A 27138-nucleotide genomic window follows, 5' to 3' on the forward strand; every position below is an offset into this window, starting at 1 on the left:
CAGAGTTACCAACCTTACATCATTGAAGAATTTGCTCCAGATTTTTTAGGTAATTGGTCGTGGTAGTTCTCTACATCAAGTGTTGGAATATTGGATGAAGGCTCTGAGTTGAAGCAAAAATATGTGTGCATATTCACAGCAGTAGTAGTCTAGTGTCCTGGCAATAGGGATATGTTGAACTCATCAGGGAGCTTCAACATCTTCAAAAAGGAAATTGGAAATGAAGACCAATTTAGCAGGCAAAGTAGGCTCAGTAAGCAATAAAATGGGCCTTATGCATAAAGAACACAGTAGTCGCTGCTTGGCTCTGGTGGAGTGAGCCATCAAGCCTTCAGGAGGCTTCCTCTTTGCTAATGCATGCCAGATTTTTAAGCAGAGTGTGATCCATCGAGAGATTGTCCTCTTCTGCACAACCTTCTCCTTCTTTGCTCCAGTGAATCCAATGAAAGGCTGAGTGTCAAGTGTGTACATTGGTACGATCAATATAAAAACTAAGGGTTCTCTTTGGACTCAAATGATGAAGCCTCTCCTCCATCTCAGAACGGCGGGGGGAGCAAACAAATTCAAGGGTGATCGTTTTACCGACACAAAACAGGTTCACCAGCTTAGGATGAAAGGCACGCATTCTGCGAGTTTGTTCTGGTAGAAGATAGTGTACAGTAGATTAACCGAAAGGTCCCAAAGGTTGCTCACCCTCTGGGACAATGTAATGACCACCAAGAAAACCATCTTAAGATTCAAAAGTCAGACAGGAAAATTATGCATGGGCTCAAAGGGAGAACACATCAAGTATGTCAAAACGAAATTCAAGTCCCAATGGGATCCAGCACCTGCTGAAAAGCTGAGATGCCTGACAAATATCCTTTAACTGTGCCCAGAGCCCAGACTTTGCCGAACCAACAACAACACAAACAGAAATACTTCAGACAATTTGGCATGAAGTGGGTCAACTTACTTGTCTGAACACCAAGCCACAAACTGGTCTCAATGGCAGGCATATACAGATTTCATCTAGGGACACCTGGCTGCCTTGTCTAACATTACCCACCTCGGAAGGAAGACTGAAAACACTCAAATGCCGCCACTCAATCTCCAAGCATGAAGATGAAGTTAGAGCAGGTTCAGGTGCATGACCCGGTTCTGCTGTTGCAACAGGAGATCCTTGCGGAGGGGCAGCATCATTGGAGGACAAATGCTCATGCCCAGGAGTTCCAAAAGGATGACTTGGGCCCCGTTGGTTCCTAATCTTCTTGAGGACTCAGGACAGGAGTGGTATCAGTGGAAATGCAAACAAGAGTCCCAAGTTCAACTCCAAGTGGAACGTGTCTCTGAGAGAGAGCTGCTGGGGAAACTCCAGCAGGCAGAAGAGCTGACAATGCATTATTGGCAGTGGTAAATAGATTGAGCCAAGGTTCTCTCCAATCACAGAAAAGACCTTGTATCACCTTCGGGTTTACACACCACTCACGACTGCAAGGTGTCAAGAGCTGAGTTCATCTGCCCTGGCATTCAGAGATCCCGGGGGTGTTGTATGGCCAGGAAGATGTCCTGGTGTTCCAGTCATGTCCAGAGACACAGAGTCTCTTGGCACAGGGTCCACCATCCCACTCCACCCTGCTTGTTGCAGGAACACATGCGGTTGTTTTGTCCATGAGAACCTGCACCAGCCTCCTTTTGATTGGTGTCAGGAAGCCTTTCAATGCCAAACGATGTTGTGCAATATCAAATGAATGATATGGAGCTGAGTCTCTGCCTGAGAACAGATTCCTCTGACCTCCACCTTTCCCAGGTAGCCACCCCATCCCAGAATCAATGCATCAGTCGCCATTCTGAGCCCTGTGAGGGTAAGCGAGACAGGTCTGCCGCTCACCAGATAGATTCAGTAGCCACCACTGCATATGTTTTGCAGGCTCCTCAGAAAACCTGGATATGATTGGAGTTATTTCCCGAATGCTGAACCCACTGGGACTTCAGTGTTGTGTTATCAAGGGTGCTTCACTTACAAGATACAAGAGGCTATCAGACCCAACAGATGGAGAATCTCACAGGAATCCTGTACTGAGGCTAAAACATCAGGATCATAGCCTGAAGTCCTGGACTATACATCGGGGTGGTAGGTGTGCAATGCCACTATCTCCAGAATGGCACCAATGAAAGGATGTGTTTGAGAAGGAGCAAAGTGTGACTTCAGCATGTTGATAGTGAATCCCCACAAAGGTTCACCGCGGCCTGGTGGTAGGTGACAACTGCCTGGTGCGAGCCCGCCTTTAACAACTAATCGTCAAGGTTCCAAAAGTCTGGGACCCCCGAAGATGTGCAGCAACCTTAAATGAACATCAAAGGCGCACTGATGAGGCAAAAGGGAAGCACAGCAAACTGGAATGGCTCCAAGCTTACCGTGAACCGCATATGAAGTCTTTCGGCCTGCATGACGAGAGCACGAAAATAAGCATTCTGCAGGTCCAACACTACCATCCAGTCTCCAGGATTCAGGGCAGAAAGGACCTGGGCAAGAATGAGCATTTTGAACCTGTCTTTTCACAGGAAGGGGTTGAGAGGGTGAAGTTTAGAATAGAATGGAGGCCTCCATCTTATTTCAGTACCAAAAACTAGTGCAAGTAGCAACCATGACCCATTTTTGATGTCGGAACACTATCAATGGCTTCTTTGGCCAAAAGACTCTGCACTTCCTGGAGTAACAAGGACAGATGATCTTCCTAAAACCGTTGTACGGACGGTGGCATGGAGGTGGTGTTTTGAGGAATGAAAATGTGTAACCCGCCTAAAAATCTGCAACATCCACGTGTCCGAGATGACAGTCTGCCACTCCAGTAAAAATTACCGCATTCTGCTTCCTACCAGATGGCAGTGCGTACTAAAGAGGCTTGGGAGGAGCAGCAGCAGGAGGGGTAGAGGACTAGGCAGCACATTGTCCCTGTTTCAGCGAGATGTGTGAGAACCTCTGCTGTGGCCATGAAAAGGCTGGGAAGATTGCTGGCCTTGCAGGTATGGCTGAAGTCCCCTACCGTAGCCACTGGAGGGATGAAAGCAGGAATGCAGTTGGTGAAGGGCAGCAGTCAAACTCAAGGAGCAAGCTGTGACCCTGCTACCCTTAAAGTGCTCCTGTGCTGCATGTGCCTTTTCGCCAAACAAGCGACAGCCAATAAAGGCATATCCATGAGGCTTGCCTGGACATCCCCAAAAAGGGAGAAACCCGTGGGTTGACTCTGGCTTTGTAAGCCTGCACCACCAAACTACCGTGTGGGGTGCTGGGTGAGGAATGTCTGCTCACCAAGCGATGATGGCGTGCAACCTGGCATTGACTGGGACCCCTGACCAGGGTTTGGACCAAGCCCCAAGGAAGACATCCGTGAGGGCTGCATTAAATGGAAGCATGGGCTTCACAAGGGTTTGGCTTGGCAGAAGCACTTCGGTTAAAACATTAGTTTTAACTTCTACTGAGGGGAAGCTGGAGATCGAGGGCCTCAGTTGCCGTCCTCATGTTTCATGGTGAATGATGCACTCTCTGCAGTGGCTGGGCCAGGTGGAGAGACCAAACCTGAGTCTAGAGAGGTGTCTAGCCATTGGCATCACCAAACTTGTCTTACCAGTTTTCCTCAGGGAAGGACTGAGCAATGTCATCAGGGGGTCAAAGAAACCATACGCTGCTTTGTCCTCAAATTCAGGGCTGCCAAAAGATAGGGTCACTTTATCCAAACCTGAAGGCTGTCATGGTGCAGGCAGCACCAGTCTTGACCTCTGCCAGGACCGGTGTGGCGTCATCTTGGAGTTGGGCAGAACAACAGAGTCACCCTCACCGTGCAGCATCAGTGATGCCAGGAATGCATCAAGTGACCGACCTCTGGAGCGGGCCGTGGAGCCGGAATGCAGCTGGAGACCAGAGTCAGTTGTGATCTGGGAATAGATCCAGAGGGTGCTTCCGGCATCGGCGGAGGAATTATTGAACACAATCCAGAAGGAACAGTTCTCAAGTCCTTGGTGCCAGAAGGCACACTAGAGGCAGTCGGCTGCCCAAAGACACGGCCAGTGCTTTGTAAAACTCCTGAAGTTGAGCAGGAGTTGTTTGGCACCAGAAAACTCCAGGAAGTGCAAAGAAGGAGCCAATCCTGGCTTTGTGGGTGGTGGGCAGTAGTGGGGCCTAGAGACACAAGGACACTTGAGCACCTTCTAGGCACTTGGAAGGGTGGAGTGAAGTTGAGCAACACTTCAATTTCTTCTTTTTTTTTACTCACCCAACAATGATTTTGACATCAAGGACCACTGGTCATTGTAACAGCTCCAGGTGATGGCTCGAGATTGTTCACAAGACCGGGACAGCCTGTGGGAGCGACCACGAGAAGCTTCAAAGGCCTCTCCCAAATCATCTTCGGGTGCATTGGGAGAAAGTCGGGGCAGGATTTGGAGTCGTGGCCTGACCTCAGGCATCACAAACATACCTAGCAGGGATCAGTCACAAACATCTGTCTGTGACTTTCCCTGTAGGCTTAAAACACATAGGTTTTGGCGTGCACATATCTCTATTGCACTGGAGGTAGTTCTCAGGATCCACGACTGTTGGTGTGGAAAGAAAGGAACTGATGTCAGCGTGCTGGGGTGGCGCCTATGTATGTACTGCGCTCGTCACATCACGTGCGGACTAAATCGACATGGAGACATCAGCACCACCTACCAGCGAGCATAGGTACTGCTCAAGATTTTCCAGATCCAGTCTGATTTCTGGGGAATATTCTAAGGTAAGGAATCTGAGGTTAGAAGCCTCTCTCAGACATGGTTACTGGAGACATAGCTGAGATGGAGGATAGAATGAGTACTAGTGAAGAAAAAAATTAGGCTGAGAAATGTAGTGCAAAGAGGTAGATGCAAGGTGGAACACTGGCTGCTAGAAATACTGAAGAGAGCTACATTTTGTGGAATAGCTACTGTGGGATTTGTTTCATGGGTCGACATTTTCAGATCTCTTCTTTGTGAAGCCTGCAGAAAACCCAGAGAGAAGTCATACACATAGAGTGTCAGGAGTAGGTCCAGTATGCACTATAAGAAAATCATGAACCAAGCAGTCCAGCAACTTGCCGAGGACCAACACAATCTCTAACAGGTACTCGAAAGTCAAGCACAAACATTAGCACAAAGAGAAGTTCTAAGAGAACCCAGAGGCCCATTCCACTAGGATCACCAAAATACAACAGGTTCAAGACACTGCCATATTGCACCTCACAGGTGTCATTGAGAATGCTTGTTTAAACCTAAAAGCCCCCTCATCTGTCCTGTTTAAATTTGAGCACAGTGAAGATCCAGAATATTTCTGATAGAGACTTCTATATTCAAATTCCTTACCTTTGAATTCGTTAGGCATCAGGCTGGATCCGGAAACTTTTGCGTGAGCAGTACTCCTGCGCGCAATCGTGTGGCTCTGTGTGACATTGTCACGTCAGTTATGACGTCGCGGTCACCTATATAGGCGCCACTCAGGCACAGGGACATCAGTTCTTTTCTTTCCGCGCCAGTTAAGGGATGATCCAGATTAGAGCTATCCCTCTGTCTCTTTTCTGACAGGTTATTTTGACTTTGAGCTATAGAAAGAGTTCCAATTTCAGAAGTGGGCAGTGGTTGTTACTCCTGCTACTTTCTGATTTCGAAGAAGAGCAAAGGGGTTGCAGCCCATTTTGGACCTTTGGACCGTCATTCTCTTCCTCGAACAGGAGAAATTCAAGATGCACACATTGGCTCAGGTTTTGTCTGTCCTAGACCGAGAAGACTGGTTGGTATCGTTGGACTTGCAGGGTGCTTATTTTCTTATCCCCATCCTTCTGGTCCACAGGTGTTACCTGGGGTCCAAGGTAGGTCACGGGCACTTTTTGTTCACCGTGCTCCCCTTTGGTCTTACCAGCGCCCCTGGGGTGTTCACCAAGGAGATGGCAGTGGTCGCAGCTCATCTGCGCAGGCTGGGGGTATCGCTCTTCTCCTACCTTGACAACTGGCTGTTGAAGACGCATTTGCCTCAGGCTGTCGATTCCCACTTTCGGAGTACGGCAGACCTCCTGAGTTTGCTGGTGTTCTCCATAAACATGCCAAAGTCACACCTGACTCCTTCTCAGATGCTCCTTTTCATCTGAGCTGTTCTGGACACAGTGCAGTTTCAGGTTTATCCTACAGAGCAGCGAGTCCAGGATAATTAGGCTTTGATACCGATGTTTCAGCCTCTATCCTGGATTTCGGTGAGATTGTGATTCTGAGGCTGCTGGGACTCATGGCTTCCTGCATCTTGTTAGTAAATCACACCAGTTGGGTCGGGCCCGGAGGAACAACGTTCGCATTGTCGGGGTGCCGGAGGGACGGGAGGAGGAGGCGGCAGATTTGTTTGTGGAAGACCTGATCCTCACCCGTCTCCAGCCCCGGGGGCTGAGTAAGCTTTTTGCGGTGGAACGTGCTCACAGGGTCCCCGGCGGAAGACCTAAGGCCGGAGCCCCGCCGCGGCCTCTCATTGCCCGGATTTTTAACTTTCGGGACAGAGACGCTATCCTGCAGACTTCCAGGCTACAGGGACCGGTCAAGCTCGATAATATGGACGTGAATTTCTACCCTGACTTTACTCCGACGGTCCAAAAGCAGAGACTGAGTTTTCTCGGAGTTAAACGTCGCCTACGGGACCTGAACCTTAAGTACTCAATGCTTTTTCCAGCTAAGCTGAGGGTGGAGGTGGATGGTCGCACGCACTTTTTTGACCGTCCCGAGGCGGCTGGGGACTGGTTGGATACTCTGCCTGGGGATCGGGGCCGGGGGGGTGGGGGGGGTGCGGTTGGCGGGGAGGGCTCGCCGGATCAGAACTGAGGGGTGAATAGTAGGCCTTGCTCTGGACAACATTCCGGTTAACATTCACTGATCGTGTATGTTCCCCTCCTATGGAGGTCGTACGGGGTCCATTGGGGGCTTTCCCTCCTCCTCTGGGGGACTAGTTAGTTTTTCGTCTATGGGGCGACAGGCACACTGCACTTTGGGGGGGCTGTCTGGGCTCATGCAGGGGTGCAGGGAGGGGGGAGTTCTGTTGGGATGGGTGGGCGGGGGTGGAGTGTTGTTTGTTTGCACCGCAAGGCGAACCCTTTACTGTATTGTTGTTTTCGAGATGCTCTTTGGGGGACGACTGATGGCTTCCATGTATGATGGGGGGTAGGGATTTGACTGTGTTATCATGGAACGTTAACGGACTGGGGGATAGGATTAAGCGTGGTGTGGTCCTGCAGTATCTGAAACGAATTTCACCAGATGTGGTCTTCCTGCAGGAGACACACCTTATAGGCAATTCCTTTCATGCCATGAATCGGCGAGGCTATCGCTTGGTGGCCCATTCGGGCTTCACTTCGGGCTCGCGGGGGGTGGGCATCATGATTAAGAACTCGCTCCCATTGGAGATTGATGAGGTGCGCCATGATGAGAGGGGACGTTACACTGTCTTGGTGGGTAGAATGGAGGGCAGAGTGGTCGTTTTTGTATCAGTGTACGTTCCGCCGGGGTTGCAATCTACCACGTTTGCGGACCTGGGGCGCCTCCTCCTTGACCTCCCGGGTGGGCTTCTGGTAGTTGGGGGGGACTTTAATGCGGTGGCTTCTGGGTCTATGGATCGTCATCCCCCCAGGGACCTCCCCCGGGCACAGGCGTGGCTGTCCGGCCTTTTAGATACACTAGGATTGGTGGATTGCTGGCGACTAAAGCATCCCGCGCAGCTGCAATACACCTTCCACTCGGGTGCCCATGGTAGCCTCTCGCGGCTTGATTATGTCCTTGTCCCTGCGGCCTATGCTGGGAGAGTGGGAGAGGTGCGCCATTTGGCGCGGGGTATTTCAGATCACTCCCCACTACTGTTGCACTTTGATGTCTTCCCGAGGGGGGAGGGCAGGGTAGCCCCAATCAATGCCTGGTACCTGCGCGACCCCACTATTCGAGCCGAATTGATCAAATCCTTGCAGCGGTACTTTGAGGAGAATGTGGGGTCTGTCCCTTCGGCTATCTCCCTGTGGGAGGCTTTTAAGGTAGTTCTCAGAGGGGAGGCCCTCTCCTTTATCTCCCATGCCCGGAGGCGCGAGCGGGAGGAGGTAACCCGGGTGGAGGCCGAAATTACTGAACTAGAGGGTGACCTGGGGAGCGGGGTGACGGATGCCACATTGCATGTTCTACACCTCAAGCAGGCGGCCTATAGGGCCCTCGTCACGGAGGCGGCCAGGGGCCTCAGTAGAGAGCAACAGGGGCGACTGTATGATGTGGGTGATAAGGCTGGTAAATTGATTGCGTGGTTGGACAAAAAGGAGAGAGCGAGTCGTGTGGTTCCGTTGATCGAGAGGATGGATGGTGTGTGTGTCACCGAGCCGGACGCCATTGTCTCCTGCTTCGCGGATTATTTCCGCGAGGTGTATTCCCCGGTTTCTCCCTGCTCGGAGGAGGATTCCCATGCCCTGCTTCGGGACATCGCGCTGCCCTCCCTTTCGGTAGAGGACAGGGATTCGCTGGACGCTCCTCCCACCTCGGACGAAATTGCCCTTGCTATCCGCTCGGTCGCATCTGGCAAGGCCGTGGGCCCCAATGGCATCCCTATCGAGCTGTATAAGCTGCGACCGGATGTACTGGCGCCCCACCTGCGCGCGATGTTCCTGGCGGCCCGCTCGCGGGGTTCCCTTCCGCCGGACCAGCGTCTGGCCACGATCGTGGTGATCCACAAGGAGGGGAGACCCCGTGAGCGGGTCACATCCTATAGGCCTATCTCGCTCTTGAACGCGGAGCCCAAAATCCTCGCCAAGGTGCTGGCCAACCGGCTGGTCGGCGTGGTGGGCGATTTGGTCCACCAAGACCAGTCCGGCTTCATACCCCATCGCAACACGGCCCTTAATCTGCGACGCTTGCACGGGGTGCTCGCGCGTGTCCCGTTCGTGCGGGAACCGGCCATCTTGGCGTCCTTGGACGCCACCATGGCGTTTGATACGCTCGAGTGGCCATACATTTGGGCGATGCTGGCGAAGTTTGGCTTCGGACCGGGCTTCATCAGCTGGGTCAAGTTGTTGTATTCCGGCCCATTGGCGCAGGTGGTGGTGAATGGACGAGTCTCGGCCCCATTCGCACTGGGACGGGGCACGCGACAGGGTTGCCCCCTGTCGCCTCTCCTGTTTGCATTGGCCCTGGAGCCCCTGGCGGAGTGGCTGCGGTGGCACCCTTCCATCCGTGGTCTCCGCTGGACCCCCGAGCATGAGGACCGTGTGTCCCTCTACGCTGATGATATCCTTCTATATCTTGCCTCCCCGCGTAAATCACTGATCGTCCTAGTTGATGTTTTGCGCTCATTCGGTCGCAACTCAGGCCTCGTCATCAACTGGGCGAAATCCTGTGTATATGTGCTTGCCGGGGAGGCTCCGGTCCTACCACGGGACTGTCCGATCCAGATTGCCTCCCAGGGGTTTCGGTACCTGGGTATATATATTACTCTGGACCCGGAGGCCCGCTACGAGCGGAATTTGCTGCCCCCCTCCAGCGCTTGAAGGAGGACGTGGTGCGTTGGCGGCGTCTGCCGCTTTCGCCGCTCGGCCGAGCGGCCTTGTTTAAGATGATGTCGTTGCCGCGCTTTCTGTACGCTCTCCAGAACACTATGGACTTGGTCCCGGCGCGCTACTTCCGTGAGGTGGAGAGTTTGCAGCGTCGCCTGTTCTGGGACGGGAGGCCACGTATTGCCTTGGCTAAATTGACGCTCCCGTGGTACGACGGGGGGGTTGCCCTCCCGGATATTAAACGGTATTACTGGGCCTCCCAGCTAGCTGCGATTAATCATGGCCTTTACGGGCCCGCCCTGAACCCGGCATTTGAAATGGACAAGATGCTCCTGCCCGGTGGCGACTACAATCGAGCGCTCTACTCTGGCGCGCCGGACCCTCGCCTGACGGGACCGACGCGTGTCATGGTGCGTGTATGGCACGCGGCTAACGCAGCTATGGGGTGGAAGGACCGTTTGACCCGGGCGTCACCGCTATATGCGTCTGCGAGGTTGGGCTCCCTGTGGACCTCGAAGGGCTTCGAGAAGTGGGACACGATCGGCATCAGCACAGTGGGAGATCTCTGGACGAGGGGGGGATTCAAAACTTTCGAGACGCTGCAGACGGAGTTTCAGTTGCAAGGCAGTGAGTACTTTCGGTACTTACAAGTCCGCCACGCGCTGGGCTCCGTCTTCCCGGATGTCGCGTCCATTCCGGAGTCTTCCCCCCTGGAGGACAGAGTGCTGGATGGCCATGTCCCAGACAGCACAATCTCCCTTATATATAAAAAACTGATCAACGACCGATCGGGCCTGCTGACTGGCCTCCGCGAGGCCTGGGTTGCCGATGGGCTGGAATTGGACGACGAGGACTGGACTTCCGCGGTGGCCTCTCCGAAGGAGGTGGCCATCCCGGCTCGCCTTCGCTTCGTCCAGCTTAAGATCCTCCACCGGGTTTACGTGACGGGGCCAAGGCTTCTACGTATGGGCTTCGCTGAGGATGGACTGTGTAAGCGTGGCTGTGGTGCTTTGGCAACTTTCTTGCATATTCTGTGGGAATGCCCAAAGGTGGAGCGATTCTGGCGTGGTGTGCACGAGGTCCTGCGAGTGGTTACGCGTGTCGCGCTGTTGCCTGAAGCGAGGAGATGCTTGCTGAATGTGTGGGAGCCAACTGACTACTCGGTTCCGCAGACGCGGTGGGTGACTCTGGGATACATGATAGCCAAGCGTGACATTGCTCAATTGTGGGGATCCCAGAGGCCCCCGGCGGTGTCGGCCTGGAAAGAACACATGGATTGGTGTATGTTTCGTGAAAAGGTGGTGTATGTTGCGAGGGGTAAGCCTGGGGCGTGGGTGAAAATCTGGGGCCCCTGGAACGCCTATCGCGGGGGTATTTGCGAGCCGCCACTGCTGCCGGCTGCCTCACCAGCTCCGTCCCCCTAGCCGCCCCCCTCCCCCAGCCACGGGCACGTGGTTCCCCAGTCCCTGATCTGTTCTCATTCCCCTCTTCAGAGTTTGGCGATTGGTTGGGGTCCCCCACTTAAGGAGCGCGTGCTGTCACTTGGGATTGCGGGTTGCCTTGCGGGTGTGGTTTTTTTGTGTTGTTGTGCTTCGACAAAAGGAAACCGTATTGTGGGTTTGGAGTTATGTGGCCTGCACTACTGATATCTCCTGATTTACCTTTTTGCACCGCCAAGAGATTTTTCTGTATATACGTCATATGCTTCTGCCACTCTAGCGGCCGGCCAGACGGTTGTAGGCCCATACCTGTAACTATTTGAGATTGCAATAAACGGTTTCAAAAAAAAAAAAAAAAAAAATCACACCAGTTGGCGTATGTGGGCTTTGCTGTGGGACCTGATATTCCAGTGGGCACAGCATCAGGGGAATCTCTCTGACATGGTTCAGATCTCGGAGGGAACTGCAAAGGGCTGCAGTAGTTGTTGATGAACTACAATTGGGTCAGAGTCAGCAGACCCCTCTTCCTTCCCCAACAAGATCTCACAGTAGAGACAGATGCATCACTCCTGGGATGGAGCAGCCTTCTGGGAGAGCTGGAGATCAGGGAACACTGGTCTCCGGCGGAGTTGAGCTCCGCATCAACTCGGTGGAGTTTTGGGCAATCCGGCTAGCATTGAAAGCATTTCCAGGTGTTCAAGGACAACACAACCATGATATGGTACTGTTTGCAACAAGCAGGGTGGGATGGTGTCGTGGACCCTTTGTCAAGAGGTCCTGTGTCTCTGGACATGGCTGGAACAGCAGGGATTGCCTTGGTGGTTCAACACCTGGCAGGTTCTCTGAACACCAGCGCAGACAAACTCAGCCGTTGATGCCTAGCAGATCACGAATGGCATCTCCAGTCGGAGGTGGCACAAGGTCTCCTTCAGCAGTGGGGAGAGCTTTGGTTAGATCTGTTTGCCTCTGAAGAGAACGTGCGATATCAGCAGTTTTGCACGCTGAAGTTTACAAGCTGACTATCGCCCGACAACGCTTTTCATCGCAAGTGGAGCTTAGGCCTCCTGTACACCTTTCCGCCCATACCACTTCTGGCCAGAGTTCTAAAGAAGATTAAGAACGACCGGAACTTCGCAGAGTTTTTTTGTAACTTCGTGGAGTTCCGTGTAGCGAAACTCCGCGAACTACCCCCAGGTTTAATTTTCTACTTGCTCAGGGCGGGTGGAAAATGGCCTACGGCAGAGGCAGGCTTCAGCTCCCGCATTCTGTTGTAGATAGGTCAGGCCGGAGCAGGGTTGTGCTGCGGCTCACAACACATGAAAGCCTGTAAAGGGTCTGGTTTCTTAGGGCCTAGAATTATCCGATCAGGAGTTTAAGGACCTGCTAATTATGGGGCTGAGACACTGGGAATCGTGACGGGCAGAGTTTCACCCACAATTATGTCTCCGTGGAAATGCCACCACTCGTAATGAGGCCTCTAGGTATATTCCTTTAAGATCTCATAAAACCAACTCCACAGCCCACTGCTATTTCCCTATCTTATTTATATCCAAAGCTTAGCAGTGATGAGATGGTGGGCCATCTACGTGCAGCTAGGTACCAGCTAGGTACCACTCCACCATCAATCTAAAGTGAAGGATACCAACAGATACCTTTAACATCAGAAGATAAGAAAATGACAGCCTTTGCTACCCTTCAGGACTGAATTTACCTTCTTACCAAGAAGCCACGCTGAAGCCCCAGCTACAGTTTAAAGGCTTCTTGGTCATATACATACCCTTTATCGCTCATATACTGCAATATATAATTGTGATATTATGGTCTGTAGTCCTGACTGGGGTACTAACTGATATCCTATTTTATCTAATGTTTAGTTCCTACGGAATAATGAATTTGTTTTAATTCTGAAAAAGTATACTGGTAGTTGCATAGTGAAATATTTGGGCTATTCCTTTAGAAGCAGAAGAATACCGCCCCAAGTGAATAAATTAAAACAATAATGAAGGTTCCTTATACGATCACAAAATATCTCCAAGGTCCTTCTTTGACCAAGCTGGATAGTATTTGTCACTTACTTTGAACAATAGCAGCCCCACCTATGACCTCTTAAAATAAAATTCCCAGCCATTGCACCCCCTCCTTTCTCCAACGTTAAGGGAGCCTTTGAGTACTTTAAAAATGTGTTATGTTACAGACTATTTTTGAGATGTCCCAATATCATTCCAGGTCCTAACTAACGCATCAGGTGTGGAGCCGATGTAGAATACACCAGTTGTCTACATTGATCAAACTCCTTCTGAGAGAGAAAAGGAATTCGACAGAAAAAACAGTACCTAGCTGTTAAATGGGTTGTCAAGTCAACATATTATTATTTACTATAGCATACATTTCTTTGTTTATGTGGCTATAGAATACTCTTAGGGCTCCTAGCATTGCTGCCATTCTACAAATGATCCCTAGGGTCGGAATTTTGCAGGCCTTTCTATCTAATTTTTACTCATCCACTCCTCAACCCAACTAGCTTATGTCTAGGAGGGTTGAGACAAAGAATGCTTATACATCCACTATCACTTTCAAAGTCGTTCTCACAGAATAGTCCTTTCTCCACTTGACACACTGATATATAAAGACAACAGGCAGTACGGATGTAGAAGGACTACCTAGGAGCAGCAACCATGCCACAACAAGGAACCAAGGAAGATGATTCCAAATGCCATTGGGTGGAGGAAAAGACAGTTCATTTGTCAATGAATGATAAGAAGCTGAAGGAGAGGATAGTGCAGACCTGGAGAAGAGGGACAGAGGAGATTGCAGAGGGAGGAGGTGAGGATGCATGAAACAAGGAGACACAGACTGAGAGGAAGGATGATATAGAAACCAGTAGAAGACTTTGAGTAAAAGGGAGCACAATCTGCCATTAGAAGGGTACCTCATGTTGAATCATATAATACAATATGTAAAGACGCAGCTAATTGGAAGTGCCAAAGGCTCTGTCCCATCTCACTGCAACTTTTACATTGTTGGTACACATTACAGGCAAAGACAGGGGCATGTCAGAATAGCGGAAAAAGAAAGGATGGTGGGAAACTGGGGCTATTGGGGGGGAAGGTGGTCTCTTTTGAACTTTATTATGAAGCCTCCAGGGATAATCCTCAATACCCGATCTCACTACTAGTTGCTGGAGAAGTAAAAAGCTGAATTAAAACTGAAGGAACATTTGGTGATATCTACCCTTTATACCTGTATTCCATACAACCCAGAAATAGTAGATATCTGACATGCTCTCTTTATGTAAATCACAACATTCTTCAGCCTTACACTTTCTCCAATCCAGGCATAGAGTTTAAAGCAAGTCATATAGTGTGGAAAGACTGCCTCCCAGCAGTAAACATGTTTCAACAAGTAACTAGGGAATGCCCTGTTTCATATTCATAGTTTCTAATTCTACATGTCATCAGTTTTTATCACACACAAGAACCACACTCTTTCTACCAGTTTTGAAAGAAACGAGGAAAGATGCCCTTTTCACATATAAGATTTTACAAACCAGCAATTTTTCTGACTACAACCTTCTGAACAAAGCCAACACGTGTTTCACGTATAGAAAGCTTGTGCACAGACCAATAACAGGAGAGGAAAAAGAGAAATAAAACCAAAATGTAATTACAAAGATGCAGAAACAAGAAACATATCTATTTTTAAGTATCATACTTACCATAGCATTATCATGACATTTTTATAATATAATAGGCGAATCATTGCCTTTCTCCTTACTACATTTCATCTTATTGTAGCCCTTAAGTGATTAATATCTTACTACATCATTATAAAACGATTTAAACCACATTCTCTATATTCATTTTCATATTTGTCCGCCGAAAATATGAGGTTATATATACCATACAGCTATGGGTAGTACCATCCTTTTCCATTTCATATAGATTAGATTTGTGGTTCATGTTCAACTCTTTAAGAGGACCACTTCTACATGTTCGGGATTATTGAAAACACAACACACATAATTGTGTTGAGGTTGTAATAAAGTTTTGAGTTTTTAATCTAATTCATAGATACCCTCGCTTAATATTAAGATAAAAAGGATGTTTTATTTGGCAGACTCATATCCAACATTTTGCCTTGCATTTTTTTATTGAATACCTAGTATCAAATGAGATTTTAAAACACAAGTTTGTCATTTGTTTCCAACATATGCATGATACTACCTTTTGGTACACGTGTACAAACCAAGGAAATCTTGCTAAATATTTCCTCATGTGCAACACCTCACTACATGTCCAATTTCCATTTGTTCAGTCTCATATCTTTCATAATTTTTTTCATGACGCTCTCAAAAATGAAGCCCAAAAATGAATATGAGATTTCTTATTATCACATCTGATCTTTATACTTTCCGAAAAGAAGCCTCTTAGCTTTCCGAACCTGTAAGTCACTGTTTGATTTAATTATCTTATACATAAACGCGAGATGATCTATAACACATTTTTCCACAAACAATTTCCCAAAGTTTAAATACAATTTGAAATGAATTTGAAAAAAGTCCATGTTTTATAGGAAAAAAAATGCTCCCTTAATGAAATATACCTCACAGCTGCCATTCTTGGGATTCAAACCCACACTTCTGGGCATGAATAATTCTTGTTATTAAGGTTGTGCTGTTGACAAACAATATGACGTTCCCGGTATCGGTCTAGTTGTTGACTGCATATTATATCATTTACCAATGATTTGCTGCTTTACATCTCAACACAAGACAAAGTACAACAGATCTCACCACATGCATTTTCCCCAAAAATTAAATACAGTATTGCAATAAATTCCAATGACAACCATGTTCTGTTTTGCCACACTCAGTACCATTCTAATATGGGTGCTCATACAGATTTCTTAAGAGAAATGCAACAATTAATGAAGTTAGGTACACTAAAAAATCTCCCATACTCAGGACTCAAACTCAAAATCTAGGACATGAGTATACCTTGATTATTATAGCTGTGCTGTTGCCAAATTATGTGACATTCCCTCTATCACATTAGTTGTTGAAAATATCCTTCCCTCAGGTCGTGTCAGGTTCTGTCCCAATGGCTCGGCCTCCTACTTCTTACACTCTGACTACTTTCCCTGCCATCTCCCAAGAGATGATGTCTGTGTTATGTAGTAAAGTCAAGTCTAGTTACCCTTCTGATCCTCTTAAGCCGGCCTATGCGATGAAAATGTTACCTGTGCTCATTTTTCCGTTGAGCCATGTGATTAACTTATCTCTCTCTACGGCTGTTGTACCGAATACTTGGAAACATGCTAGGGTGGTCCCCCTGCTTAAAAAAACAAACATGGATGGGGCCAAACCAGAGAGTTTCCGCCCCATCTCCCTCCTGCCCTGGGTCTCTAAAATCTCTGAGGTCTACGTCAATACCATCTTGACGGAGCTGGAGAAAAATAACATACTAGACCCCTCTCAGAATGGTTTTCGATCTGGTCACAGCACGGAATCTGCCCTTCCTGCTGTCACCGAACATCTGAGATGGGCCTTGGATGAGGGTCGTACTTCGGCACTGATTCTGCTCGACCTCAGTGCCGCGTTCGGCAAGGTTTCCCACCTGATCCTGTTGAGGCGCCTGGAGGAGGTGGGAATAGCGGGTGCCGCCCTGCACTGGTTTGCCTCCTTTCTTTCCAGGAGGACCATCCAGGCTGCCGCTTCTCCCTTTGTTTCCAGAGTTTATGCCACCAAGCAAGGGGTACCGCAGGGCTCGGCTTTGAGCCCTACCCTCTTCAATGTGTATGTTCAACCACTGGCGATGGTGGCTAAGAACGGAGGGCTCATGGTAGTATCGTATGCAGACGATACTCAGTTGGTAGTCACACTCTCCGATGACATTACTCGGGACGCTTGTAAGTTCCATAGCGATCTTGAGACTGTCTCGGAGTGGATGACTGCTAACTGTCTCCAGCTCAATGCCAGCAAGTCCGTGGTACTGCTGCTGGAGAGAGACTCGGAACTTTGGAGCGAGCACTGGTGGCCTGCCACGCTGGGTCCGGCACTTGCCCCTAAACAGGTGGTAAAAAACCTAGGGGTTGGGATTGATACCACCCTTTGCTTTCGAACCCCAACCAAGAAGGTGGCAGGGACTTGTTTTGGGCTATTGCGGGGGCTCGAACCTTGCTGGGCTTTTTCGATCCCCCAATCAGACAGGTTATCGTCCAGGCCTTGATCTTGTCAAGACTGGACTATGCCAGCTCCCTTTATCTGGGGTCAACCAATCTGAGATTGCCAGACTACAAATGGTCCAGAATACAGCGGCTTGAGCTCTCCTCAGCCTGCCAAAGAGGTGTCCTACTTCTAATGCCATCCGTCGCCTCCATTGGCTGCCTGTGTTCAAGCGTCTAAAGTTCAAGGCCCCGTGCATTACTTTTAAAATTCTTAATTTCTCATCTCCATCTATTCTGGACAATTTGCACACTTTTTACATCCCCTCCTGCCGACTTCGTTCTATGGGACAGAATCTTATGGCTTTCCCCAGGGTGAGGAGGGTCCGTGCTGGAGGGTGCTCCTTCCGTGTGTTGGCCTCGAAACACAGGAATGCGTTCCTCACTTCTATCCGCAGTATAAAGTCCTATCTGTCTTTCCGTAAAGCTGTGAAAACATTCCTCTTCCCTCCGCTATAAGGTGTCTTGTTTGCTACAAGCTGTGCAGTTTTCTGTTTCCAGCGCCAGGACGCCCCTTCACTTGTGCAGCCGTGCACTCTATAAGTCACCATAACATATCCTCTAACATCATCTCCCATTGATTACCAACTCTTGTGTAGAACCAGGACACCTTCTGATCAATTTCAAAACCATTCTAGTACAGTATGGGTATTGTTAAAGGGCATTATAATGCTAGTGCTGACAAATATTTAACTAACATTCTCCTTCAAAACTGTATCATACTCCCCAGGAGACTAAAAACTCTCACAATCCAATCTCATTATTATCTCCTATTTGTGTACCGATACATGTTATATCTAAGTTTCATAACTATACCACAAACCACAGCAATAGTTCTGAAATCCATATATTGCTACAGTACCTTGTGTTCCCGCATGAAACTCCCCAGAACGGCAAACAGTCAAAATAGTCTTCAATGAGGCTCTTTATATTTATACTCATTGGTTGCTAAAACATCTGATTTCATTTCCTGTTGGATCTCTCCCAGCAACGTTTTAAAAGGGAAACCACCCAATTAGTTTTATGAGTCACTAAATATATTACAGAGATTAATTAAGGTACTTTATTATTTGCAAACATAATTATATGGGAGTAAAAATGCAAGTATTTGCAACGAAGGAAATATAATTGGATTAAAGAAAACATTTCATACGAAAGGATGCAACAATTTAGAAAACAGACTTTACATCTCCCAAGCCAGGGACACAAAACCAAAATATAGGGAATGAGTGAAATGTAATTATCACAGTTGTGCTATTGCTGAAAAATATGACACCTACAATGTTGCTTAGGTTATCAGCTGCAACTGATGTCATCCACCAATAACTTCCACCTACTATGTTATGCCAGGAAACTTGTCAACCAATTTCATGGCTTTGTGCATATGGCAGAGGTATTATCAGATGTATATTCGAAATGCAAAAGCTTTTGAATGTTACTGATCTTTGGAATATTTATCTTACAAATGTTTAGGATAATCAGAAGATATGTGGCCAATTTTCCAACATATGCATAAAACCCCCAACCCACAATTCCTGGGCGTGATAAAACCTTGTTTGACACAGTTATGTTATTACTGAAATATCTGACACCACCACTATTTCACTGCATAAAGACTAATTCTCATGTCGTTCCCAAATAACTTCCACCCGCTGTGGTTTTTTCAGCACTAAGGGGCACATGCATCAACGAAAATACCGATCGCAAACGGGCAGATTCACAGAATCTGCCCCTTTGCGACCGGTATTTTTGAATTTGGGATGCATCAACCCAAATGCAAAATCGTAATTCAAGTAATCTCAAAATTTGTGATTACTTAAATTGCGAATACATTTGCGATTTCCTAAATGCAATACATGATGCAATTTCAAATTGCGAATTTGCAATTAGGGATCGCAAATTACCGTAAATTTGAACTTGATGGTAATTTGCAAAAACTTTGATAAATGCATTAAAGTGCATTTTTCAAAGTTTCATATTACACACACACGTGCCCTTGGGGCATGTATTTGCGCAACATGTGGTAACATGGCAATTTCAGGGGGCATCAGGGTGGCCTTTTGGCACCCTTGCATCCTTGAAATTGCATGCGCGATTTGTGAGTACCAATTTGGTACTCTCAAATTGCGCATGCAATTCCCATTTATTCCTATGGGCCTCTAGGCCCATAGGAATGAATGGGGAGCTATTCCTTAATAGTGAGTCGCCATTTGCGGGTCGCAATTAAGGAATATGTAGGAATCAAATTTTTTTTTGGGCCCTAACCCTTTAATCCTGTGGGGACGTCATGGAGCTTCGAGTTGCTGGCTCCCCGTTCCCCCTGACACTAAGGTTCTTCCCTCAGAAACCACGCGGTCAGAACAAGGGTATCCTGGGGGAGAGAGAGAGAGTGAGAGAGAGAGAGAGAGAGATGTGGCTGGAGGAAATCTGGGTTGAGCTGCGTCTGAGTCCTGTAGATTGTTCTCCCTGAAGGTGTTGAATCCTGTAAGCACAAGGAACTGTGCCAAACCTATAATGAGTTTCTCTCCTATCTTTCTATGCCCCCACACAACATCTAGATATACCTGCAGATATCCCCTTCCCACTTTTGGTGATCTCTCTCCCTCTAGTGATGTGGGGATGTCTCTGGTTGCCTGTAAATGAAAGATTTCTATTAGTCAGCGAATCACTCCTGTTCCCAATACGACCTCCCTCTGTACCACACCTACCTGTATTATAATGGCACTCTTTTATCCTGAATTTGTACTTGACGGTGTAGTTGTTATTCTCTGTTAAATTGTTAGCGTTATTCAACCTTTTGGCTAGCATTCACAGCAACAATGATATGACAAAGACATCGCAGAATAGGTTATATGACACAAAATACGTAATTAATTACAGTTTGAACCACAATGTTAATAGACATATATAGTTCTTCTACTGTACGTCATTCGCAAAGGATTAGATCACCCTGGGATTAATAGTTCTTTCACTGTGAGTAATTGCAACGATTAATGCACGACTGGGTTAACAGTTCTTCACTGTTATTTGCTTGGATTAGTGCATAACAACATGAATCACCAAGAGAAATGCACAATTGTCTGGAATATAATGCACTTAGTTTGATAATCCGATAATGGTTAATAACCTAGTTTTCTTTATAGGTGAATGTCTCTAATACAAGGTAAGTTTAAGCGATGCTACAATGCAACACATGCCGCGCGGCACGTTACTGCCAAGGTAAGGTTGTAGACTAGCTTTCCTAATCCACTGTTGTTTTGTCTATTCCACAGGTTCTCTAGAGAGCAGGGCTGCAGTGCAGACGTCGGTTCCGGACAAGGACGGGAGCACACAGTCTACGTGGTGAGTTTACTGAACATCAAGCAGCTTCCAGAGAAGGGCTTTGCCTTAAATCAAGGTGGCATCCAACTTGGCCACCATTTGGTCTCACTGGAATTTCACTTTGGTATCTGGCCCTCAACACAATATTTTGAACGCGCCTGCGCTTATTGAAGATTGTACCATGGTTGGGGGCACCAGGGGACCATCTTGCACATCTTGAGCTTGGACAACAGCCCTGATTAATGAGGCTGCAGGTCTGCGGGCTTGACAGTGCACCACTCCCAAGATGACCCTAATAGGTTTGGGGTTGTGTGGGTTTCGTTGGTGAAACTAACGTGTCAACCTTGGAGCATGAAAATGGCCTGCCCGCTCCCAAGTTTCGTTTTCAGGACCATGTCCCTTTCAATCTACGAGGTAGCACAATTTATCTCGGATTATCTTGGAATCTAGTACAGCCTTGGCATAATATTTGGGGTGTTCCTGCTAATCGCCATCACCAGGATCACCAACGCCGTCAACCAAGTCACCCTCATCAAACCAGCCAAGACCTGTAGATCCACCAAACAAGTCAGCTGGTACACACCAGAGCTCAAGACGATGAAACACAGCTGCAAACAACTGGGGAAAAGATGGCGCACCAGCAGAGACACCACAGACCAAGCCACCTTCAAATCAGGCCTCAACAGATACAACCAACTCAAAGATGTGAAAAAAAACAAGTAAACCGCATCATACCAAGCATCAACCACACCAAAGAACTCTTCAGCATCGTCAGAGAATTCTCCTGTCCTTCAAAAGAACTCTGCGGCGCTCTAGTGAATCATTTCAACAACAAGTTGCACAACATCTACAGGAACTTCGTGCCACAACCCACTGACCTTCACAGCTTCCTCACTCCAGCAGATGCCTCCCCTGACCAGCCACTCACTGCATGGGAACAGCTCACCACACAGAACTCCACGGACATCATGAACTCCAACCACTTGGGAGCACCCATGTACCCCTGCCCCCACTGCCTCTTTAACCTAGGATGCAAGGCTATCAGCCACCAAATGACCACCATCCTCAATGCATCCATCACCACAGCCATTCCCGATGCATGGAAATACACAAAAGTCAGACATCTCCTCAAAAAAACCTCCGTCGACCCCAGCGAACTCCAGAACTACCGCCCCATCCTGCTGCTCCCTTTCCCTGCCAAATTCCTGAAAAAAGCCATCAACCTGCTCAACATCTCCCTATCTGGTTACCATACCATCCACAGCACAGAGACTGCCCTGATCGCCGCCACTTACAACATGTGCACCCCACTCAAAAGCGGAGAATCAGCTGCCTTGATCCTCCTTAACCTCATTCAACACCGTATACTAACAGACTGCACCACATCAGGATTCAGGGAGACACCCTCAGATGGATTGCATCATTCCACACAGGGTTAACTCAGAGAATCCGCCTACCTCCCTTCGCCTCAGAATGCAAGAGCACCATCAGCAACATCCCTAAAGGTTCATTCCTCAGCACCACCCTCTTAAGCACCTACACAATGCCCCTAGCCGACATTGTCAGAACCCACAAACTCAACATCATATCCTACGTCAATGAAACCCAGCTAATTCTCTTGCTCTCAGCAGACCCAACCACGATGAAGACCATCTTCCAAAACTGCATGAAGAATGTTGCCAACTACAGTTAAGCCATCAGTCTGTAGCTCAACACTGATAAGATCGAAGTGCTTATCTTTGGCAACAACACCTCCTCCTTGAACAACACCTGGTGGCCTACCAAACTCGGCCCACACCGACAGACCACGCCAGCAACCTCATCATCATCCTGGGCAGGAACCTCACAATGAAACGACAGATCAATGCAGTCTCCTCTGCCTGCTTCCACACTCCCCACACGCTTCAAAGAATTTTCAAGTGGTCCCCATCAGGAGAAGCCCTAGTCACAAGCTGGCTGGACTACGGCAAAGCACTGTACGAAGGAACCACTACCGAACTAATGAAGAGACTCCAGATGATACAGACTTCAGCGGCCAGACTCATCCTTAACCTGCCCAAATGGACCCACATCGCCCCACACCTTAAGACCCTCCACTGGTTCCCCATCCAGAATAGATGCCAATTACCAATATTGCATGAAAAGTCCTCAATGACCTAGGACCAGCATACATCAACCACCGCCTGAACTTCCACCAACCATCCAGAAACCTTCACTCCACCTACCTCACCCTTGTGCAGACACTGCACTTCGGCCGAGGCCACAGCAGAGGCCGCTACTTCTCCTACCTTACTCCCAAGTCCTGGAACGGCCTTCCCCTCCACCTCCAGACCTCACCCTCGCTTGCAGAATTCAGGAAGAGACTCGAGACCTGGCTTTTTGACTGACACAACAACCGAGCACCTGAATACCCTCACGGGTGATTAGCAGCACTTTACAAATACTGAATGAGTGCTTAATTGATTTAGAGGATGCCATTTTTTGTAGGAATAGTTTTTGCTATTATTTGGCCGTCGTCAAATTAGTTTGAGCAGTCCTTTGATTTGCAGTCATTTGTTCTAAAAAGTCTTGCAATGCTGGTGTTGGTGAGTTTGGCAAAGTCTCTAATGTTAACATGCGATGGTGAAATCCGTAAGGAGAATAAAATGGAGAAAAGCCAGTGGACACATTGGTAGCATTGTATGAAGATTCATAAGTCCATAAGCAGTCTGCCCAATCGAGGTCAAACTGTAACAGGTAAACACATAAATACTGATCCACGCTTTGATTCACCCTTTCAGTCTGACCATCAGTTTGTGAGTGATGAATAGAAGACAGGCAAGCATCCATTTCCAATCAACTGAAAAGAGACTTCCAGAATTTGGACACAAATTGCTCCCCTGTTTGAAATTAAACCCACCCCTACATTTTCTTTGATTTACTGTTTTCCCTGGTGACTAGTGGGCCTTCTGTCCCCCGGGAGTAGATCAGAAGTAATCAACCTGAAATGTCCCCCAGGGGGAAGAAAAACTGCTGCTGCTTTTTTTGCGGTCGAGGTATGGCCATGCCCATGGTGGGCTGCCCCCACCCCTGTACATTTTGTTTCCTAACTTTCCCTGGAGTCTAGTGAGCTTTTGTTCCCAGGGGGGGGCAGTTTGAGGGTAATCATCCCCAGCCACCCCCAGAGTGGTGAAAAACTGATGACACATTTTCTGGAATGGGGGAATGACCATGCCATTAACCATGGTGGGTAACCCGCCCCCCTACTTTTTTCCATTTTATTTACATGGTATCTAGTGGGCTTTCTGCCTTTTGCAAGGGGCTCAGATCAGTGAAAATCTCCCCATTCACCCCCCATGTGGGGTAGAAAAACGTTTGCTGTTTCTTTTCGAAGCAGGGCATGGCCATGCCCACCCTTTTACAGATTGCTTCTAAGATTTCCCTGGTGACTAGTGGGCAATCATCCCCACCGGCCCAAGAGGGTGGGGGGGTCGAAGGGCAGAAAGGCTGATGCAAAAGTTTTTGGGGTAGGGAATGGCCATACTCATGATGAACAACCCCCACCTTTATATTTGTTTTTTTCCCGGGTGTCTAGTAGGCTTTCTGCCCCCCGGGGGCAGATCGGGGATAAATAACCCATACGCCCTCTGAGGAGGCAGAAAGACTGAAATATTTGGGGGTGGTGGGGGGTGCACAATCCCTTGCCTAATGACCACCCCTCCCCCATGTCCCTGGGGCCTAGTGGGTAGATCCCTTCTTGGAGATCGCTCTCCTGTGGCGATTGCCAAGCAGGGACAGCATGCAAATTCTGGTAATGGCAGATAATTACATAGTTACATAGCCTTACCTATTTTTTATAAACAATAGGCTTCATAGGCTATCGCATGGGGACCAGCAACGTTACGGGCTGTGAGTATCAATAGGGAAGAAGGGGAGCGAGAGAGACAAGAAAAACAGACTTCTTCACCCAAGAAATATGAACCCTCTCTCTCCTTTTTTATCAATGAAAGGTCATGCAGAGTAGATCCGACTGCTGGGGATCACTATACGTCCCCTCTAAATTCTTTTTCACCACATACTGGTCAACATGATCGACCTTTGACCTCCATGTAACCATAACAGAAGGAATATGTATATGAACGCAATACTGCTCATTATTCATACAAACCCCAAACACCATGATTATACCCCTAGTTTGTTACAACATCTCTGAACAAAACTCCTTTGTTCAATAAATCCTTTTTACAAACCACAAATTCTTATATACAAAAGCCTCTTTACATTATTAAAAAAGACCCTCCAATACACTACAAGATGGCACCTGGACATGCGCAAGTGATTGGGAGACGCCCACAGGAAGCCAGGCAGCCGGATGTCAGGCGACGGGAGAAACTCTACTTTACGGATGCCGGTCAGCCTCACAGCCAACATCAAGGCACGCTTGATCGAGGGTAGGTGCAGCAAGATCGCGCACCCGACAAAACCATGAGTAAGATGCTTCTCCCACCGGATTTTTAATCTTGGGTGCCGCGGCTCGTGTCAGAGTACATGTTTTAAAACCCGTTTTTCTTGTCTCTCTCTCCCCTTCTTCCCTATTGATACTCACAGCCCGTAAGGGTAGGGGTCCCCATGCGATAGCCTATAAAGCCAATTGTCTATAAAAAATAGGTAAGCCTATGTAATTATCTGCCACTAACAGAATTTGCATGCTTCTCAACACATTATCAGCCAGTGACGATAAGGATCATATTTGCTATTAAATAGTGACAGATATTTGTTACTGTAACAAATGTCTATAACGTATCACAGAATTAATAGAATGTGCACTGAACAGATGAAAGGAGTGATGACCATGCAACTAATGATGGCGCCTAATAACCGACAAAACTGTTTTTTCGTCTGTATATGTATGTGTCCACGTGTGTCCATCGTTGAAATATGTTGCCAATGAGAATCCCACCATTGGACATTACCTAATACTCTTATGTCCTTTGTCTGTCTATGTATCATGTGTGTGTCTCTTTTTATTCACTTTCAGCTCTCTAGGTCAAATCAATATTGATAATTATCACGAGCAGGTACCACCCTCAACAAAACAAAGGGGACTGCTCTATCATTAATCACGATTGGGGTTAACTCAACTAGAATTCCTTATTAAAAACAATTTTTATGGTCCTGATGAAGCACCAGGGATCTCTATGACCACGATAAGGCGCGCAACATGTCGACCTTTTAGTTACTAGGGGCCATAATTACCCCACTAGTAACAACAACCTACAGGTTTTTTTTACTCTGACAAGGGAACCAGTATATTAAAAAACATCCAGGGGATCCCTTAGCCAATTTTAATATTCATTCACACACTCACTCTTCACGGCCCCAGTTCAAACTCATACCCTCACTCATCATACAGCAAAATAATAAAAAGATCTCCACTAAAGTGACCCTTTGGGGAACCCGTTGGGCATTGCAGCGCCGGCCCAACGAGGAGCACCGCCCAATGATGAAGCATGACATCCCTTGGGATGTGTGAGGACAACAAGAGACTTAATTTGTGACTGTCTCCTGTTGAGTAGAAAAGTACCTACTTACCTATTCTACTGTCTTCTCCTTCTGTCTTCTCCTTCTCAGATCCACGGTCTAGGTCCACTCTCTCCCCGCAGCTCTGCTGTGTCATCTCTTGCCTTCAGACCCCGACCTCCTCCATGGGAGGCTCGAGGCTGCTGTCCGCTCCTGCGCCTACTGCCCGCTCCAACTGGGACCAGATTGCCTGCAATGACCGTAACCTTTCTCAGCCGTTTTTTTCTTAATTTTTACCTGTTGTGCCACAGTTATTGTGCCCATCTGTGTCTTGCTCTAATTCTACCACTGTTTTTATTTTCTCGTGCCTGCTTGTTCCTTTTGCCTTTCGCCGCTGCTGCCCCTGCTGCCCCTGCGGCCCCTGCCCACCGGAATTCCCCCCAAGAATTCCCCCGCTTCCACCTCCCATCCTCTCCTCCCTCCCACCTCCCTACTTAATGGCGGCCGCTGCGCAGTCACGCAGCGGATGAGCGCAGCGGGTTCGCCGCAGGCTTGCCGAAGGCAAGCCTGTCTGCGCCCGTTCATGACCCGACTGCGAGCAGCGCCAGGAACCCTGGACCTCCCACTACCCATTGCTACGACACCACCACCCTCCTCGCACTCAACCCTGGAAGACTTAGAGAATGCTAACAGGCCTCGCCGAACACGACACACAGCCAGTTCTCTTGGCTCCACTGCCGCCAGACCCTCACCGCCACCCCGGCCTCCAACACCGCTGACGCCAGCACCGGCAACACCCTAAAATGCATCCTCCTCAACATATGCTCCATACACAAACACGCTATGGAAATCTGGAACCTACTCGACTCTTTCTCGCCCGACGTTGCCTTCTTCACAGAGACCTGGACCAACGCATCCTCTGCCCCCGACATCAAAACCACCATCCCAGACGGATACAAGATCCAGAGGAAAGACCACCCCAACCACCCAGGAGGGGGCCTCGCTATCGCCCACAAGAGCACCCTCCACCTCACCACCTCCAGCCAAACCTTCCCCTCCGCCGAACACCTGCACTTCCAGATCCAGACCACCCCCAAAGCCACACTCCGAGG

The 27138-nt window shown here is 48.3% G+C and overlaps 1 protein-coding gene across 1 annotated transcript in view; it reads right to left on the bottom strand.

Moving 5' to 3' along the window:
* Nucleotides 1-27138, bottom strand: part of C9H14orf39 (chromosome 9 C14orf39 homolog) — a 1162755-nt gene that overhangs the window by 663842 nt on the left and 471775 nt on the right. The gene's annotated exons all lie outside the window — the stretch shown is intronic.

This window comes from Triturus cristatus, chromosome 9 (genome assembly GCF_964204655.1).
Source record: "Triturus cristatus chromosome 9, aTriCri1.1, whole genome shotgun sequence".
NCBI lineage: Eukaryota > Metazoa > Chordata > Amphibia > Caudata > Salamandridae > Triturus > Triturus cristatus.